A 20,680-nucleotide genomic window follows, 5' to 3' on the forward strand; every position below is an offset into this window, starting at 1 on the left:
GCGATTTCTGATGCGTCTACCTCTAGTACGAAAGGTTGAGTCGGGTCAGGATGACAAAGAATCGGGGCAGAGCTGAACAACTTTTTTAATTTTACGAAAGCTTCTTGAGCAGCTGGGGACCACTGGAAAGAACTGTGCTGTCGAGTTAGTTGGGTGATGGGTGCCACAATAGCAGAGAATCCCACAATAAACTTTCGGTAGAAGTTAGCGAACCCGATAAACCTCTGTACTCCCTTCTTGTTGGAAGGAGCTGGCCACTCTTTGATTGCCTGAATCTTCTGTGGGTCCATTGCGACCCCATTAGTTGAAAGGATGAACCCCAGAAATTGTATAGTCGATCTTTCGAACTCGCATTTTTCAGCTTTCAGGTATAGCTTGTGCTGTCTGAGTATGGTAAGAACTTTCCTTACATGTCCTTTGTGTGTCTCCAGAGTGGGGGAAAAGATAAGAATATCATCCAAGTATACAACAAGGAAATCATCCAGGTATTCTCGGAATATATCATTCACCAGATGTTGAAAGGTGGCCGGGGCATTACAGAGACCGAATGGCATCACTAGGTACTCGAAATGCCCGAACCTAGACCTAAAAGCTGTCTTCCACTCGTCCCCAGACCTGATCCTGACAAGATTGTAGGCCCCTCGGAGGTCAAGTTTTGAGAACACCTTAGCTGAACGAAACCGTTGGAACAGTTCGGGAATGAGAGGTAGAGGATACCGGTTCTTAATAGTGATATTGTTGAGCTGCCGATAATCTACACAAGGTCTTAAAGTACCATCTTTTTTCCCAACGAAAAAGATACCTGCTCCAGCAGGTGAGGATGAAGGACGGATGAAGCCTTTCTCGAGGTTTTCCTCTATATATTGTTTAAGAGCTTCTAGCTCGGTCTCTGAGAGAGGAAATATTCAACCGAATGGGATCTGGGACCCAGGTAGGAGGTCGATCGGACAGTCATAGGAACGATGGGGAGGTAGGCGGTCAGCCATTTGTTTACTGAAGACTTCTTGAAATTCAAGATACTCGGAGGGAACATGCTGAAGGTGGCCTGGTGGAGCAGTAATTGTAGCACAAACTTTTGGAGCCGTGAGAAGACAATGTTGGGAGCAATACTGAGAAGAGAAGGATACCGCCTTAGTGCTCCATTTAATTTGTGGGTCGTGAGCCTGTAACCAGGGCAAGCCTAGTATAACTGGGAAGATGGGTGAGTGAATTAGGTCGAGCCGTAAAAACTCTCGGTGGCCGGAATCAGTGGTGACCGGAATGGGTTGTGTCTCCTGGGTGATGGGTCCTGAACGAAGAAGAGATCCGTCGGCTAGATGTACCCGTAGGCCTTGCTCCTTGGTTTGCAGAGGGATGTTCAGACTGTGCGCCAAGGCCGAATCTATGAAGCAACTGCATGCTCCGGAATCAATGATGGCCTGCAGGCGGGTCTCCCTTCCCGGAAGCTGTAAGGAGACAAACAACATCACATAAGCCTTTGGGATACTATTGTTTAGATGATTCAGTACATTTGGCTGAAAGGACTTACTGGGCCTGATCGGACAGCTGCGCAGAAAATGTCCGGCTCCTCCGCAGTAGAGACACAGGTTGGACTGTCGTCTACGTTGCTTCTCTTCAGAGGTTAGCGGACCCCGAACCAGGCCGAGCTGCATCGGTTCGACTTCAGGGACCGGTGCAGAGACAGCCGGAGTCGAGGTCGGAGCCTGCGCCAAGTGAGGTCTTGGTAACGCCCAGGTGGGGCGTGGAACTTGGAAGCGCTCTGAGCGTCGCTCCCGCAGTCGCCTATCCAATTTTGTAGCCGCTTGGATGAGTTCTTCCAGGGAAGCAGGTGTTTCCATCCTAGTTAACTCGTCCTTAAGTACCTCGGACAAGCCTTGGCGGTATTGGTAGCGTAGGGCCGGCTCGTTCCAATTTGTATCGGCCGCCCATTTACGGAACTCTACCGTATAGTCTTCGATGGGTCTCCTTCCTTGGGACAGATGGTGCAGAATGGCCTCAGCTGTAGCCATACGTTGCGGATCGTCATAGAGCTGAGACATACTTTCAAAAAAGGCCTCGATTGTATTGAGAACAGGACTGCTCTGTTCCATCAAGCCATGGGCCCAGGCTTGGGGTTCATCAGACAGAAGAGAAATGGCAAAACCCACTTTGACAATCTCTGAAGAAAAGGTTCTCGGTTGGAGGGCGAAGTAGAGAGAGCATGCATTTTTGAAGGCCCTGAACTTCTTGCGGTCCCCTGAGAACCGTTCCGGTGTGGGAACCCTGGGTTCCGGAAGTGCCATGACAACGGTGGGGTTGGCGGAAGCCGGAGGGAGCGGACCCCCACTGCTGGGTGCGGGAGCTACGGCTGCGGAGGGCAGTGATCCTGTAATCTGCTGAAGGCGGTTATCGATTTGTGTATAACCTTCCTGTAACTTTTGCACTGAATCGGCAAGAGTAGACACCTGTTGGCACAGGATCTCCAGAGGAGAGCGCGCTCTGTCGGCCTCAGACATCAGGCTGGTTCGTACTGTCAGGGACTAATACTCACCAAGGCCGAGATGCCGAGAGCGGCTTACCCTTGCGACCACGCGCACCCAGACCCCTGAAGTGGGTACAGAGAGCTGGGGGCACGCGGAGGCACGGGCTTCCGGAAGGCAGGAGGTCCGTAGATAGATATCTGGTGCACTGGGATCCGTACGGGACTGGTGATCTGGATCAGGTATCAGGCAGAGGCAGGTCTGTAATGCTGGCAGGGATCAGGGTATTAGGCAATCAGAATAAGCAAGTCCGTTATGCAGGCAGAGGTCAGGGTATCAGGCAATCAGAATAAGCAAGTCCGTTATGCAGGCAGAGGTCAGGGTATCAGGCAATCAGAATAAGCAAGTCCGTTATGCAGGCAGAGGTCAGGGTATCAGGCAATCAGAATAAGCAAGTCCGTTATGCAGGCAGAGGTCAGGGTATCAGGCAATCAGAGTAGTGGTTTAAACAGGCCAGGGGGTTCGGTACACTTTCAGCAGGTAGACAGGTAAAGGTTTCACAAGAGACAGAACAGGGGAGAGCTGACGACGAACCAGCAACCCGACTGGGTGCTGGCGCCGTCAGAAATAGTCTCCCCCCCCCGGCGAGCGCGTCAGTGTGACGCGCTACCGGGTACCCGCACGGGCGACGGCGCGCACACGGGGACCGCCGTGCACCCGCACGCGCCGCACCATCAGGCCGCGGACGGGTGTGCGGCGAAGCGCCAGTCCGCCGCGCATGCGCACCGGAGCTCGGCGAGCGGAGACGCTCCCGATCTCCTGACAGGAACTGTGTCAAATGCTTTTGCAAAATCCAGATACACCACGCCTACGGGTCTTCCTTTATCTAGATGGCAACTCACCTCCTCATAGATGGTTAATAGATTGGTTTGGCAAGAATGATTCTTCATGAATGTTCATGAATCATGAATCTATATAAATCGTGAATAATAAGTAATCCATGCTGATTACTGCTAATGATACAGTTTTCATTACTAAAATCTTGTATATAGTCCCTTATTATCCCCCCCAAGAGCTTGCATACTATTGATGTTAGGCTAACTGGTCTGTAATTCCCATGGATGTATCTTGGCCCTTTTTTAAATATTGGTGCTACATTGGCTTTTCTCCAATCAGCTGGTACCATTCCAGCCAGTAGACTGTTCATAAAAATTAGGAACAATGGTCTGGCAATTACTTGACTGAGTTCCTTAAGGACCCTCAGGTGCAAGCCATCTAGTCCCGGTGACTTATTAACGTTAAGTTTTTAAAGGTCTATTTCTAGTTCTGTCCTCTGTTAGCCATGAGGGTGCTTCCTGTGACGTGTCATGAGGATAATACTGCAGTATTGGTTACTGAAGCCCCCTCGTGAAGACTGAGGAGAAGAATAAATGCAATATCTTTGCCATCTCTCCATCCTTAGTAACCAGTTTCCCTTCATCATTCTTTATGGGACCAATATGATCTGACCTCCCTTTCTTACTATTTATGTACTTAAAGAATTTCTTGGGATTTTTCTTACTCTCCTCCGCTATGTGCCTTTTGTGTTCTATCTTAGTCGCCCTGATTTTACCCTTACATTTCTTGTTGCATTTTTTGTAAAGTTGGAATGCTGATGATGATCCCTCAGCCTTCTATTTTTTGAAGGCCTTCTCCTTTGCTTTTATATGCATTTTTACGTTGGAGTTAAGCAACCCAGGGCTTAAGGCACTTCTTCAACCTTCTCCCTAGTCTGAGGTCCAGAGCGCTCTGAAGCAGTTATTATTAAGGATGTTTCTGTACATTGCTGCATTCATCTTTCCCTCAATCCTGACTAGTCTCCCAGTTTCTGCTGCTGAAAAACATCCCCACAGCATGATGTTACCACCATCATGCTTCAATGTAGGGATGGTATTGGCTAGGTGATGAGCGGTGCCTGGTTTCCTCCAGACATTGACGCTTGCCATTCAGGCCAGAGTTCAATCTTTTTTTCATCAGACCAGAGAATTTTGTTTCTCAGGGTCCGAGAGTCCTTCAGGTGCCTTTTAGCAAACTTCAGGTGGGCTGTCATGTTCCTTTTACTGAGAAGTGACTTTCGCCTGGCCACCCTATCATACAGGCCTGATTGGCGGAGTGCTGCAGAGATGGTTGTTCTTCTAGAAGGTTCTCCTCTCTCCACAGAGAAACACTGGAGCTCTGTCAGAGTGACCATCGGGTTCTTGGTCACCTCCCTGACTAAGGCCCTTTTCCCCCGATCGCTCAGTTTGGCTGGGCGGCCTGCTCTTGGAAGAGTCCTGGTGGTTCCAAACTTCTTCCATTTACGAATGATGCAGGCCACTGTGCTTATTGGGACCTTCAATGCTGCAGAAATTTTTCTGTATCCTTCCCCAGATCTGTGCCTCCATACAATCCTGTCTCGTAGGTCTACAGACATTTTCTTGGACTTCATGGCTTGGTTTGTGCTCTGACATGCACTGTTAACTGTGGGACCCTATAAAGACAGGTGTGTGTGCCTTTCCAAATCATGTTCAATCAACTGAATGTACCACAGGTGGACTCCAATCAAGCTGTAGAAACATCTCAAGGATGATCAGTGGAAACAAGATACACCTGAGCTCAATGTTCAGTGTCATGGCAAAGGCTGTGAATACTTATGTACATGGGATTTTTTCATTTTTAATTTTGAAAAATTTGCAAAGATTTCAAACAAACTTCCTTTACATTGTCATTATGGGATATTGTTTGCAGAATTTTGAGGAAAATAATGAATTTAATCCATTTTGGAATAAGGCTGTAACATAACAAAATGTGGAAAAAGTGAAGCGCTGTGAATACTTTCCGGATGCACTGTACCAACAGTTTTATTACCAATAGATATGCCAATGGTAAGACTTCCCTGCAATAAGCCCACCGTAGTCCGCATTGGGGCTCCTGTATCGCCCCCTGATGGCCGTTGGAGAACCAGAGGGCCCCAGGATGCCCACACATCTGATCTGACTTTTGAATTCTTCTGCAGAACATTCCTCATTTGGGAATTGGTGACAATCCCGAGCTTTATAAAAGTCAGTGATCCTCATAAAACTGTAGCAGAAGGGGCAGTTCAGGAGAAGGATCCAATAAAGAGCACCTGTCTGCTGAAAAGAGAACTATGCTGCCATTCAGCTAACCCCCCTTGAGAACGCGGCTGGTCCGTTCCCCATCCGTCTCCTAAAAAATGGAAAAACTTCACGCCTGCCTCCCTTTTTTCTTTATGAATCGTCCAGATGCGCGCTCATGAAATTCGTATTCAGGCTACGGCATCGGAGCGCAGATGCTGCGGGCTGAGCGGTGCGCCAATAGGGGAGGCTAAAGTGGCGTGACCCCATCTATTCACAGCTCCGGGCACGAGGGCTGCGAGCTGGGAACGTGTCAGTGGAAAAAAAAGACCATACAACGTGAACCTTTGTCTACGTCCCCAACAAAGGCAGAGGCCAGTAAATTCATCTCGTCACTTGTCAGCATCTGCCCCTCCCCCGTCCATGGTCATGGCTGATCTTCTTTAATCAATACCAAAACCTAACATGAAAATCAATTAATAGTAGTCATTGTTACTAATTAAATGATGAAATAAAACCTTTCCATTTTCATTAAATACCTTATTTTAGACCTAGTGATCCCTGGGTCTCTGTGCTTCTGTATGCAATGCAGGCAGATATGTGTACTGCCGAAAAATTTCTTCATTTTCGCTTTATTCGTTTTTTTTTTTTTTTTAAATCGTTTTTTGGGTCATTCGTTATGAATGAAATTTCAATTAAATTCGTAAATTCAGAAAATTTTGAATTCGTTATGTTCCATTCGTTTAGATGCGATATTCGTTATTTGATAATTCTGAAAAATTTTGAAAATCTGAAATGCGAAAATTTGAAAATCCGCACATCCGAAAATACGAAGGAAAATCCGGGAATAAAAACAAAAATCCAAAAATTTGAAAATCCAAAAAATAAGAGTGAAAATTAGAAAGAATGAAAATCTTAAAATTCAAAAATCCGAAATAATAACTAACTAATAATAACTAACTATTAAATTATAGGTATTGGAATTTCCTTTAAAATTTGGCTGTTAGTGAACGTAACGATTTAATAATAATAAATAATAATAATAATAAAACTTTTTATTATTATTATTAATAATAAATAATAATTATTAAATAATAATAATAATAAAAAGGTTTTATTACTATTATTATTATTATTATTATTATTATTATTAATAAAACGTTTTTATTATTATTATTATTATTATTTAATAATTATTATTTATTATTATTAATAATAATAATAATAATAATAATAATAAATAAACTTTTTGTTATTTTTATTATTTATTATTATTAATTTGTTACATTCCTTTCGTTTAGATGAGGCATTTGTTCGCATAAATTCGTATTCGCTACGTTCACTAACAGTCAAATTTGAAAGGAAATTCCAATGCCTATAATTTTTTAGTTAGTAATAGTTATTGTTAGTTAGTTAGTTATTATTTTGGATTTTCAAATTTTCAGGTTTTCGAATCTTCTGATTTTCCTCCTTATTTTGGGATTTTCGTTCTTTTGAATTTCCGTATTTTCGTTTTTACTTTCAGATTTACGAATTTCAGATTTTCATTCTTTCAAATTATCGTTCTTTCAAATCTTCGAATTTCAGGTTTTTGTTCGAAGTCGAATTTTCGAGTTTTCGTTTTTGGAAAAATTAGTTAAATGGGTTTTCGTTAATTTAAATATTTCCGAATTAACAAATTTGTCGAATTTCGTTGAATTCGGGTTCTGAGAGCAAGGGGGACTCTAAAGGGAAACAGGGCTCTGGTGTTAAGGGGGGGGGGGAGGTCCTGATGTGATAGGGGGACTCTAATAGAAGGGGGCTCTTATATAATGGGGGGGGGGGGGTTCTGATGGAAGAAAGAATGGGGCTCTGATGGAAGTAGGGCTCAGATGTTATGGGGGGGGGGGGATGATATAGAAGGAGGCTCTGATAGAAGGGGGCTCTGATGTAATGGGGGGGGTCTTCTGATGTAAAGGGAGGCTCTGATGAAAGGGGGAATCTAATGTAATGGGGGGGTGATGTAAAGGGAGGCTCTGATAGAAGGGGGGCTCTGATGTAATGGGGGGGGCTCCTGATGTAAAGGGAGGCTCTGATGAAAGCGGGACTGTGATGTAATGGGGGCGATGTGGAGGGAGGCTCTAAAAGAAGGGGGGCTCTAATGTAATGTGGGGCCACGGATGAAAAGGTGAAAAGGGAGGCTCTGATGGAATGGGGAAGTGGGGGGGCTTCTGAAGGGAGACTCTCATAAAAGGGGGACTCTGATGTAATGGGGGGGGTTGATATAGAGGGAGGCTCTGATGGAGGGGGGACTCTGATGTAAAACAGGGCTCTGGTGTTAAGGGGGGGGGGGGTCTGATGTGATGGGGGACTCTAAAAGAAGGGGGCTCTTATATAATGGGGGGGTCTTCTGATGAAAAGGGAAGCTCTGATGGAAGGGAGACTCTGATGTTATGGGGGGGTGATGTAGAGGGAGGCTCTGATAGAAGGGGGGCTCTGATGTAATGGGGTGGCTTCTGATGTAAAGGGAGGCTCTGATGAAAGGGGGACTCTGATGTTATGGGGGGGGGGGTGATGTAGAGGGAGGCTCTGATAGAAGGGGGCTCTAATGTAATGGGGGGAGTCTTCTGATGTAAAGGGAGGCTCTGATGAAAGGGGGAATCTAATGTAATGGGGGGGGGGTGATGTAGAGGGAGGCTCTGATAGAAGGGGGACTCTGATGTAATGGGGGGGGGCGCCGGGATGTAAAGGGAGGCTCTGATGAAAGCGGGACTGTGATGTAATGGGGGTGATGTAGAGGGAGGCTCTAAAAGAAGGGGGGCTCTGATGTAATGGGGAAGTGGGGGGGCTTCTGATGTAAAGGGAGGCTCTCATAAAAGGGGGACTCTGATGTAATGGGGGGGGGGGGGTTGATATAGAGGGAGGCTCTGATGGAGAGGGGACTCTGGTGTAAAACAGGGCTCTGGTGTTAAGGGGGGGGGGGTCTGATGTTATGGGGGACTCTAAAAGAAGGGGGCTCTTATATAATGGGGCGGCTCTGATGTAAGAAGGGGGCTCTGATGGAAGGAGGGCTCAGATGTAATGGTGGTGGAGGGGGGACGTCTGATGTAAAAGGAGGGCTCTGATAGAAGGGGGGCTCTGATGTAATGGGGGGGGCTTCTGATGTAAAGGGAGGCTCTGATGAAAGGGGGACTCTGATGTTATGGGGGGGGGGGTGATGTAGAGAGGGGCTCTGATAGAAGGAGGCTCTGATGTAATGGGGTGGCTTCTGATGTAAAGGGAGGCTCTGATGAAAGGGGTCTCTGATGTAATGGGGGGGGGGGGGCTTCTGATGTAAAGGGAGGCTCTGATAGAAGGGGGACTCTGATGTAGGGAGTTCTTTGATGTAAAAGGGGGTCTCTGATAGATGGGGGGTTCTGAAACAAGGCTCTGATATGAAAGGGGAACTCTTATTTAAGGGGGTGTGGTGTAAAGGGGGGGGGGGTGTTGATGTGGAAGGGGGGCCTGATGGAAGGGGGGTTCTGATGTAACGGGGGACTTTGGATATCAAAAGGGGGCTTAATTGCAGGGGGCTCTTATGTAATGAGGGCTTTTGATGTAAAAGCTGTGCTCTGATGGAAGGGGGGCTCTAATGTAACAGGGGGGCTTCTAAAGTAAAAGCGGGCTTCTGGTGTAAAAGGGAGGCTCTGATGGATTGGGGATCTCTGATGTGAATAAGCAGTTGGGTGAGGACTGATGTGAAAGGGAAAATCTTATGGAAGGGGGCTCTGATGTAATGGGGGATGGGGGGGGGGGTCTGATACCAAAAGAGGGTTCTGATGGAAGGGGGGCTCTTCTGTAATGGGGAGCTTTTGAAGTAAAAGGGGGGCTCTTCTGTAATGGGGGCTTTGAATGTGAAAGGGGGATTCTGATGTAAAGGGGGGCTCTGATGTAATGGTAGGCTTTTGATACCAAAGAGGCCCTGATGGAGGGAGGGGGGGCTCTTACATAATATGGGCTTTTAAAGTAAAATGGGGGCTCTGATGTGATGGGGGAGCTTCTGATGTTAAAGGGGGACCCTGATGTAATGGGGGGGGCTTTTGATGAAAAGGGAGGCTCTGATGGAAGGGGGGCTCTGATGTAATTGGGGGGGGGGTGATGTAGAGGGAGGCTCTGATAGAAGGGGGACTCTGATGTCATGGGGGGGGGCTTCTGATTTAAAGGGAGGCTCTGATGAAAGGGGACTCTGATGTAATGGGGGGGTGATGTAGAGGGAGGCTCTAAAAGAAGGGGGACTCTGATGTAATAGGGGGTTTCCGATGAAAAGGGAGGCTCTGATAGAAGGGGGGCTATTGATGTAAAGGGAGTCTTTGATGGAAGGGGGACTCTGATGTAATGGGGGGGGTGATGTAGAGGGAGGCTCTGATAGAAGGGGGGCTCTGATTTAATGGAGTGGGGGGCTTTTGATGTAAAACGAGGTTCTGATGAAAGGCGGACTTTGATGTAATAGGGGGGGGGGTTGATGTAGAGGGAGGCTCTGATGGAAGGGGGACTCTGATGTAATGGGGGGGGTGATGTAGAGGGAGGCTCTGGGGGGGGCTTATGATGAAAAGGTAGGCTCTGATAGAAGGGGGCTCTGATTTAATGGGGGGCTTTTGATGAAGAGGGGGGCTCTAATGGAAGGGGGACTCTGATTTAATGGAGTGGGGGGGCTTTTGATGAAAAGGGATGCTCTGAAGGAAGGGGGACTCTGATGTAATGGGGGGGGGTTGATGTAGAGGGAGGCTCTGATAGAAGGGGGACTCTGATGTAATGGGGGGGTGATGTAGAGGGAGGCTCTGATAGAAGGGGGGCTCTGATGTAATGGGTGGGGGGATCTTATGAAATGAGAGGCTCTGATGGAAGGGGGACTCTGATGGAATGTGGGGGGTGATGTAGAGGGAGGCTCTGTTAGAAGGGGGCTCTGATGTAATGGGGGGGCTTCTGAAGTAAACGGAGGCTCTGATAGAAGGGGAACTCTGATGTAATGGAGGGGCTTATGATGAAAAGGGAGGCTCTGATGGAAGGGGGACTCTGATGTAATGGAGGAGGGGGTCTTCTGATGTAAAAGGAGGTTCTGATGAAAGGCGGACTTTGATGTAATAGGGGGGGGGGGTTGATGTAGAGGGAGGCTCTGATGGAAGGGGGACTCTGATGTAATGCGGGGGTGATGTAGAGGGAGGCTCTGGGGGGGGGGGCTTATGATGAAAAGGTAGGCTCTAATAGAAGGGGGCTCTGATTTAATGGGGGGATTTTGATGAAGAGGGAGGCTCTGATGGAAGGGGGACTCTGATGTAATGGGTGGGGGTGATGTAGAGGGAGGCTTTGATAGAAGGGGGGCTCTATTGTGATGGGGGGGGCTTCTGATGAAAAGGGAGGCTCTGATGGAAGGGGGACTCTGATGTAATGAGAGGGGGGGGGGTTGATGTAGAGGGAGGCTCTGATAGAAGGGGGACTCTGATGTAATGGAGGGGGAGGCTTCTGATGTAAAGGGAGGCTCTAATGGAAGGGGGACTCTGATGCAATGGGGGGTGGGGGAGGGTTGATGTAAAGGGAGGCTCTGATGGAAGGGAGGCTCTGATGTAAAAGGGGGTCTCTGATGGATGGGGAGTTCTGAAACAAGACTCTGATGTGAAAGGGGAACTCTTATGTAAGGGGGTGTGATGTAAAGGGGGGGGGGGGGTTCTGATGTGGAAGGGGGGGCCTGATGGAAGAGGGGTTCTGATGTAATGGGGGGCTTTGGATAACAAAAGGGGGCTTTAATGGAGGGGGCTCTTATGTAATGAGGGCTTTTGATGTAAAAGCTGTGCTCTGATTGAAGGGGGGGGGGCTCTATTGTAACGGGGGGCTTCTAAAGTAAAAGCGGGCTTCTGGTGTAAAATGGGGGCTCTGATGTAATGGGGGGGGCTTCTGGTGTAAAAGGGAGGCTCTGATGTAATGATGTTTCTGATACCAAAAAAGGGTTCTGATGGAAGGGGGGCTCTTCTGTAATGGAGGGCTTTTGATGTAATAGGGGTGTTCTGATAGAATGGGAGCTCTGATGTAATGGGGGGCTTCGAATGTGAAGGGGCGCTCTGATGTAATGGAAGGCTTTTGAAACCAAAGGGGCGCTGATGGAGGGAGGGGGGGGGCTATTACATAATATGGGCTTTTAAAGTAAAGGGGGGGCTCGGATGGAAATGGGGGCTCTAATGTAATGGGGGAGCTTCTGATGTTAAAGGGGGACTCTGATGGATTGGGGGCTCTAATTTATGGGGGCTTCTGATGTAAATGGGGACTCTAATTTAATGGGGGGCTTCCGAATTGAAATGGGAACGGTAATGTGAAAGGGGGACTCTGATGGATGGGGGGCTCTAATTTAATGGGGGGCTTTTGATGTGAAAGGGGCTCTGATTAAAGGGGAGGGGGAGGCTCTAATGTAATGGGAGGCTTTTGATACCAAAGGCTCTTATGTAATGGGGACGTTTAAAGTAAAAGTGGTGCTCTGATGGAAGGGGAGGCTCTGATGTTGTGGGGGAGCTTCTGATGTGAAAGGGGGACACTGGTGGATGGGGGGCTCTAATTTAATGGGGGACTTCTGATGTGAAGGGGGGCTGTAATGTAATTGGGGACTCTGATGTGAAAGGGGGACTGATGGATGGGGGGCTTCTGATGTGATGGGGGGCTGTAATGTAATGGGGGACTCTGATGGATGGGGGAGCTCTAACTTAATGGGGGATCATCATGTGAAGGGGGCCCTCATACTGAACAGATCGGAGCCCCCCCCCCCCTTTTTTTTGGATGACTATAGGAAAAATTGTAGCCAGCTCTGAAGGTACGAGGTCCTTTCATAGAGCAGCTGAATGTGTTGTATACAAGCCATTGGCTTCTGCTCAGTAATTCTGGGCTCCTTTGTGTGTTCGATGTTGGAAGCAGAGCCCATTAACCTAAAGATGGCGTAACTCCATCCAAACGTGCTTTCCACTCCAGCACACAAGAATAGGACTGCTCTCCACTGCTACCCATTTTGGAGTTGGGACTTTGTAAAAGTCCACCCCCCAGTCCCCCCTTCCGCTCATTGCCCCCTTTATGGTTGACCCTTTCACTAGTTGGACATCCATTTGCTCCTCCGTCCTTTATTAATAATTGAGTTTACTCAGACGAGTCTCCCAGGACAAAGCCTAGAAGCTTTACAACACAGCGTACAACGGTGTTTAAACTGGGAAGAGTAGACTTGTACACTACGTTCGACCTGGCCTGCTCAATAATGTATGGCTTGCTATTAGCCCTACGACCCCTAAGCTTTCGGAAACATCATATATAGAAAAGAGCTCCAGAACTGGTTTTAAGCCCAACTCCACCTAAATTAGAAGGACTAAAGGCATTTTTTTTCATTTTGGATGATGTATGGGAGGGTTACAACTCCTGTCAGGTGTTTTCTTTGTTAACCATTTGTGTCCCATTGGGGAGATTTCTCTTGAGGTCCTGTCATATAGCCATAACAGGAGGGAATTCCCCATTGCAAGATTTCTCCTCTATTTCTATTCTTTTGACAACCCCAAAAAATTAATAATTAATAATTCAATAATTAATTAATAATTAATAATTCTGATTTTACCAGACAGGAATGGAGGGGAAATCTGTAACAGGGACATAGACAATAATAATATAAATCTAAAGGGAGGTGTAGGTGCTGGAGATCTTTACCCATCAAAAGAAGTCATTGGTTGAATTTGGCTGCCCCCCCCCCCAAACCAAAGTGGGCACCCAAACTGAGAAAGGCATGGGTGAATGAGTCAAAAAGATTGCCAAGTGATCGTCTCAGGAGCCCAAAGGTCCTTCATTAATATCACAGGTTAGACAGAAACACAAAGGGTATCCATCTAGTTTCGGGGCCAGCATCCCCTTTATCAGGGCCTGGGCAATGTAGCAAAAGGTATCTATTGGTCTTAAAGCATAACTCCTGAGTACAAAGTTCTTAAAGGAGGAGAAGTTAATATGGTTCAGTTGGGGCCATACCAATGAACTTCCTCTTCTGTCCGAGTTTGTGTTCAGGGGCTATGCTTTAAGTCCAATAGATAACTTTTGCTACATTGCTCAAGCCTTGATGAAGGGAGGTTTTTGGCCCTGAAACCCAGTAGATACCTTTTGTGTTCCTGATGTATTTATGATATTCATAAAGGACTTTTGGACTCTTAATCATTTGGCCTTCTTTGGCACCAGGAACCCTCCCAAAAATAAAATAGATATCACTACTGGTGTTCTCAGAAAAACTGCAGCATGATATAACCCCAATGCTGACATACTGAGTTTTGGGTGGACTTTCTTCAATCTAAAACTCTGAAACGGTCAAGGAATGCTTTGGGGGTTTTTACCAATTTGGGCCCCTTGAGCGAATCCTAGTCTAACGCCTTCTGCTTTCTTTTTATTAAGTGACTGGGGCGTTCGCCAACTTATCAAACCTTTTTCGCTGGCTCTGGGGTTTTATATCTTCTTGTCTCCTCTGGCCTCCTTCTAAATCTGGCTGAACTGTAATTCTGTAAGCCAGGAACTATTCTTTAAGTCCAATAGACACTTTTGCTACATTGGCCTAGCCTTTAATGAAGGGGGGGGGGGGGGGGGGGGTTGGCCTCAAAACACAATAGTTACCTTTTGTATTCCTGATGTACTTATGAAATTCATAAAGGACTTTTGGACACTTAAGCTGATCATTTGGTGCTCTTTGGCACCAGGAACCCTCCCAATAATAAAGAAGATATCACTACTGGTGTTTCAGAGAAGCTGCTGCATTATATAACCCCAATGCCAGCATACTGACTGATGGGTGGACTTTCTTCAATCTAAAACATTGAAACTGTTAAGGAATGCTTTGCACACCTCTAAATCTGACTGAGCTGTAATTCTGTATTCCAGGAGCTATGCTTTAAGTCCAATAGATAACTTTTGGTACATTGGCCTAGCCTTGATGAAGGAGGGTTTTTGACCCCGAAAACCATTAGATACTTTTTGTGCTTATGTAATACTTATGATATTCATAAAAAACTTTTGGACTCTTAAGCTGATCATTTGGCGCTCTTTGGCACCAGGAACCTGCCCAAAAATAACATAGATATCACTACTGGTGTTCTCAGAGAAGCTGCTGCATGATGTAACCATAACACCGGCATACTGAGTTTTGGGTTGACTTCCTTCAATCGAAAATTATTTCAAACTGTCAAGGAATGCTTTGGGGATTTTAATCGATTTGGGCCCCTTGACCAAATTCTAATCTGACGCCTTCTGCTCTCTTTTTTTTTTTTAAGCGACTGGGGCGCTCGCAGACTTTTCAAAACTTTTTCTCGGGCTCTGGGGTTTTATAACTCCATTTCTCCAGGCCCCCATCTAAATCCATAACTGAATAACCGTCCAATACCAACATTTTACCAGATAGAAAGTGAGCGGAAATCTGCAACAGAGATATAGACAATAATACATATCTAAGGGGAGTTGCTGATGCCTACCCATCAAAAGAAGTCATTTGTAGAGCCTTATGGTGTGGAATTGGCTAACCCTTCACAAAACTGAAGGAATCCCCCCCCCCCAAGACAAAGGGGTCACCCAAATCGAGAAATCACAAGTGAGTGAACCCAAAAGAGCACCAAATGATCATCTTAAGAGCTCAAAAATCCTTCATTAATATCACTAGTATGACAGGAACACCAAAAGTATCCAACGTCTTTCAGGGGCCAAAATCCCCCTTCATCAGGGCTTGACCAATGGAGCAAAAGGTATATAATGGACTTAAAGCATAGCTCCTGGATACAAACCTCTGACACAAGGAGATGTTAATATGGTGATATGGGGGCTAGAACCATGAACTTCCCCTCCTGTCAGAGTTTTGTATCAGGAGCTATGCCTTTGGTATCTGGCCAATACCTGGCGAACGGGGATTTTTGGCCCTGAAACGCATTGGATACCTTATGTGTTCCTGTTGTACTTATATTTATAAAGGATCTTTATAAAGGACTTTTGGACTCTTAAGCTGACAATTTGGCGCTCTTTGGCACCAGGAACCCTCCAAAAAATAACATAGATATCACTACTGGTGTTCTCAGAGAAGCTGCTGCATGATATAACCCCAACGTCAGCATACTGTGTTTTTTGGGTGGACTTTCTTCAATCTAAAATGATTTGAATCTGTCAAGGAATGCTTTGGGGATTTTAACCGATTTGAGCCCCTTGACTGAATCCTAATCTAACGCCTTCTGCTCTCTCTTTTTAAGCGATTGGGGCGTTCGCCGACTTTTCAAACCTTTTTCTCGGGCTCTGGGATTTTATATGTTCTCAATTCCTCCGGCCCCCATCTAAATCTATAACTGAATAACCATCCAATACCAACATTTTACCAGATAGAAAGTGAGCGGAAATCTGCAACAGAGATATAGACAATAATACATATCTAAGGGGAGTTGTTGCCTACCCATCAAAAGAAGTCATTGGTTGAGCCTGAAGGCTTGGAATTGGCCAGCCCTTCACAAAACTGGAGAAGCCCCCCCAAGACAAAGGGGTCACCCAAATCAAGAAATCACGAGCGAGGGAACCCAAAAGAGCACCAAACAATCATCTTAAGAGCTCAAAAGTTCTTCATTAATATCACTAGTATGACAGGAACACCAAAAGTATCCAACGTGTTTCAGGGCCAAAATCCCCCTTCATCAGGGCTTGACCAATGGAGCAAAAGGTATATAATGGACTTAAAGCATAGCTCCTGGATACAAACCCCTGACACAAGGAGATGTTAATATGGTGATATGGGCCCAGAACTATGAACTTCCCCTCCTGTCAGAGTTTTGTTTTAGGAGCTATGCCTTTGGTATCTGGCCGAGCCCTGATGAAGGGGGATTTTTGGTCCTTAAAACGCATTGGATACCTTATGTGTTCCTGGTGTACTTATGATATTTATAAAGGACTTTTGGCCAAGCCTTGATGAAGGAAGGTTTTTGGCCCCCAGTAGATACCTTTTGTATTCCTGATGTATTTATGATATTCATAAAGGACTTTTGGACTCTTAAACTGATCATTTCGTGCTCTTTGGCACCAGGAATCCTCCCAAAAATAACACAGATATCACTACTGGTGTTCTCAGAGAAGCTGCAGCATGATATAACCCCAACGCCGGCATACTGAGTTTTTTGGGTGGACTTTCTTCAATCTAAAATGATTTGAAACTGTCAAGGAATGCTTTGGAGATTTTGACCGATTTGGGCCCCTTGACTGAATCCTAATCTGACGCCTTCTGCTCTCTCTTTTTAAGCGATTGGGGCGTTCGCCGACTTTTCAAACCTTTTTCTCGGGCTCTGGGATTTTATATGTTCTCAATTCCTCCGGCCCCCATCTAAATCTATAACTGAATAACCATCCAATACCAACATTTTACCAGATAGAAAGTGAGCGGAAATCTGCAACAGAGATATAGACAATAATACATATCTAAGGGGAGTTGTTGCCTACCCATCAAAAGAAGTCATTGGTTGAGCCTGAAGGCTTGGAATTGGCTAGCCCTTCACAAAACTGGAGAAGCCCCCCCAAGACAAAGGGGTCACCCAAATCAAGAAATCACGAGCGAGGGAACCCAAAAGAGCACCAAACAATCATCTTAAGAGCTCAAAAGTTCTTCATTAATATCACTAGTATGACAGGAACACCAAAAGTATCCAACGTGTTTCAGGGCCAAAATCCCCCTTCATCAGGGCTTGACCAATGGAGCAAAAGGTATATAATGGACTTAAAGCATAGCTCCTGGATACAAACCCCTGACACAAGGAGATGTTAATATGGTGATATGGGCCCAGAACTATGAACTTCCCCTCCTGTCAGAGTTTTGTATCAGGAGCTATGCCTTTGGTATCTGGCCAATACCTGGCGAAGGGGGATTTTTGGCCCTGAAACGCATTGGATACCTTATGTGTTCCTGTTGTACTTATATTTATAAAGGTTCTTTATAAAGGACTTTTGGACTCTTAAGCTGACAATTTGGCGCTCTTTGGCACCAGGAACCCTCCAAAAAATAACATAGATATCACTACTGGTGTTCTCAGAGAAGCTGCTGCATGATATAACCCCAACGTCAGCATACTGTGTTTTTTGGGTGGACTTTCTTCAATCTAAAATGATTTGAATCTGTCAAGGAATGCTTTGGGGATTTTAACCGATTTGAGCCCCTTGACTGAATCCTAATCTAACGCCTTCTGCTCTCTCTTTTTAAGCGATTGGGGCGTTCGCCGACTTTTCAAACCTTTTTCTCGGGCTCTGGGATTTTATATGTTCTCAATTCCTCCGGCCCCCATCTAAATCTATAACTGAATAACCATCCAATACCAACATTTTACCAGATAGAAAGTGAGCGGAAATCTGCAACAGAGATATAGACAATAATACATATCCAAGGGGAGTTGTTGCCTACCCATCAAAAGAAGTCATTGGTTGAGCCTGAAGGCTTGGAATTGGCTAGCCCTTCACAAAACTGGAGAAGCCCCCCCAAGACAAAGGGGTCACCCAAATCAAGAAATCACGAGCGAGGGAACCCAAAAGAGCACCAAACAATCATCTTAAGAGCTCAAAAGTTCTTCATTAATATCACTAGTATGACAGGAACACCAAAAGTATCCAACGTGTTTCAGGGCCAAAATCCCCCTTCATCAGGGCTTGACCAATGGAGCAAAAGGTATATAATGGACTTAAAGCATAGCTCCTGGATACAAACCCCTGACACAAGGAGATGTTAATATGGTGATATGGGCCCAGAACTATGAACTTCCCCTCCTGTCAGAGTTTTGTTTTAGGAGCTATGCCTTTGGTATCTGGCCGAGCCCTGATGAAGGGGGATTTTTGGTCCTTAAAACGCATTGGATACCTTATGTGTTCCTGGTGTACTTATGATATTTATAAAGGACTTTTGGCCAAGCCTTGATGAAGGAAGGTTTTTGGCCCCCAGTAGATACCTTTTGTATTCCTGATGTATTTATGATATTCATAAAGGACTTTTGGACTCTTAAACTGATCATTTCGTGCTCTTTGGCACCAGGAATCCTCCCAAAAATAACACAGATATCACTACTGGTGTTCTCAGAGAAGCTGCAGCATGATATAACCCCAACGCCGGCATACTGAGTTTTTTGGGTGGACTTTCTTCAATCTAAAATGATTTGAAACTGTCAAGGAATGCTTTGGAGATTTTGACCGATTTGGGCCCCTTGACTGAATCCTAATCTGACGCCTTCTACTCTCTTTTTTTTTTTTTAAGTGATTGGGGCGTTCGCCGACTTTTCAAACCTTTTTCTGGGGCTCTGAGGTTTTATATCTTCTCCTCTCCTCCAGCCCCCTTCTAAATCTGGCTGAGCTGTAATTCTGAAACTGAAATACCGTCCATTGTGCGAGAAAAGCCTTTCTGCTCTGCTGAGCCAAAAGAAGATGGTTTTAACCGTCGCCCCAGGAGGTGCCGGGCTGTTTAAATCATAAAGGATGAGAGGCAGGCTTGAGACAGGGAGCAGCGGAACGCCGGATAATAAGAAAAGGACCGCAGGAACGTAGAAAAGAAAAGAACTGGACTCCGCCGGCGTTAACCCCTGTTGTCCAAGAAAGATCACGCTGAAAAACTGAGCCGTTACCTAAACTTTAATAAATTATGGCTGCTTTAAAGTGAACCGTAACTTGGTCTTTGGAAAGTTCGCTATAAGGCCAAAAATATGTGGACCCCGCTCTAGATGATGGGGTTCACGTGTTTCCCTTACACCATACAAAGATATCTTCTATACATACCGTATTTCAATGTTAAAGCCAAACTCTGGGCATTAAAACTTCCATTTTCAGGTATTGCTCAATAACCACAAAGGCCACTTTGTGTGCACCAAATGACTTTGCAAACCCAGATGTTACCTTGCAAAAGTAGCAGTGACATCATCATTGTGCTGTACATAGCTTGTGCAGAGGACAGGGCAGTTGGAGGGGCACAGCATGCTGCACCTACTACAGAAAACTAGAGGAGAGGGGCGGAGACGAGACCGGTCACTCTGCACAAGGAGAGAGAGCAGCAGTGAGCGGTGTTTATTACAACACAAAAATCCCACACTAGATTACTGCATAGATCTGGAAGAAATACACAAAGCACACCGAGATTTAAGGAAGAATACACATGACAAATGTATTTTTATGATATTTGCTTATTTTGGATTTCAGCTTTAAGTGAGTCACTGAGCATGGAGAGCTCCCTCTAGAGGCTAACTTGGTATATATATAATTTTTTATGAAAAATATGGAAGTGATGTCATCACTAAGTCTCTGTGGGTCAGGGACAGCCAGGCTGGAGAGGAAAGTCGGATTGGAGAGTCTGGATTTACTTGGTGCTGGTGTAATTGGTGATGGCCTTTGTGCCCTCGAGGATGGCGTGCATGGTCAGTTGAAAAATATGGAAGTGATGTCATCACTAAGTCTCTGTGGGTCAGGGACAGTCAGGCTGGAGAGGAAAGTCAGATTGGACAGTCTGGATTTACTTGGTGCTGGTGTAATTGGTGATGGCCTTTGTGCCCTTGAGGATGGCGTGCATGGTCAGTTCTCCATGCAGGAGAAGGAGGACAGTGATCTAGATCTCCTGAGAGGTGATGGTGGAGCGCTTGCTGTAATGAACCAGGCGAGAAGCTTCAGAGATGCCATTGACTAAGGATTTCATGATGCTCATGGCCTTGGATGAGATTCCAGTGTTTAGGTGGACCCGCTTGAGCACCTTGTACACGTAGACGGCATAACTCTCTTTTCTGCCCTTGCCTTCTCCCCTTCTTGCTGTCCTCCTTCTGGCTCTTGGTCATGGTTTTTTGGAGCCCTCCTTGGGTAGACTTGGCTGGTTCAGGCATTCTAAGTCTTAGTATCTCTCCACTAGGATAGAAAAGGAAATGGCTAGATCGGGGGTCTTCAAACTTTTCAAACAAAGGGCCAGTTTTATGTTCTTCAGACTTTAGGGGGGCTGGCTTGTGGAAAATGTACTTGGCCCAGCATCACTGAGGCTAAACACGATTGGTGATCAGTAGGAAAAAATAAATAAGGAGTAGATAAGTATAAAAGGCAAGAGAAATGCCAACTTTATTAATGTACAAAAATATA

General features: G+C 45.8%; 1 pseudogene; it reads right to left on the bottom strand.

Annotated features, from left to right (window-relative positions):
• Positions 1–20,072: 20,072 nt before the first annotated feature.
• Positions 20,073–20,433, bottom strand: LOC141116911 (histone H2B 1.1-like; annotated as a pseudogene).
• Between the last annotated feature and the right edge of the window lie 247 nt (positions 20,434–20,680).

Source organism: Aquarana catesbeiana, linkage group LG13 (genome assembly GCF_042186555.1).
Source record: "Aquarana catesbeiana isolate 2022-GZ linkage group LG13, ASM4218655v1, whole genome shotgun sequence".
Lineage (NCBI taxonomy): Eukaryota > Metazoa > Chordata > Amphibia > Anura > Ranidae > Aquarana > Aquarana catesbeiana.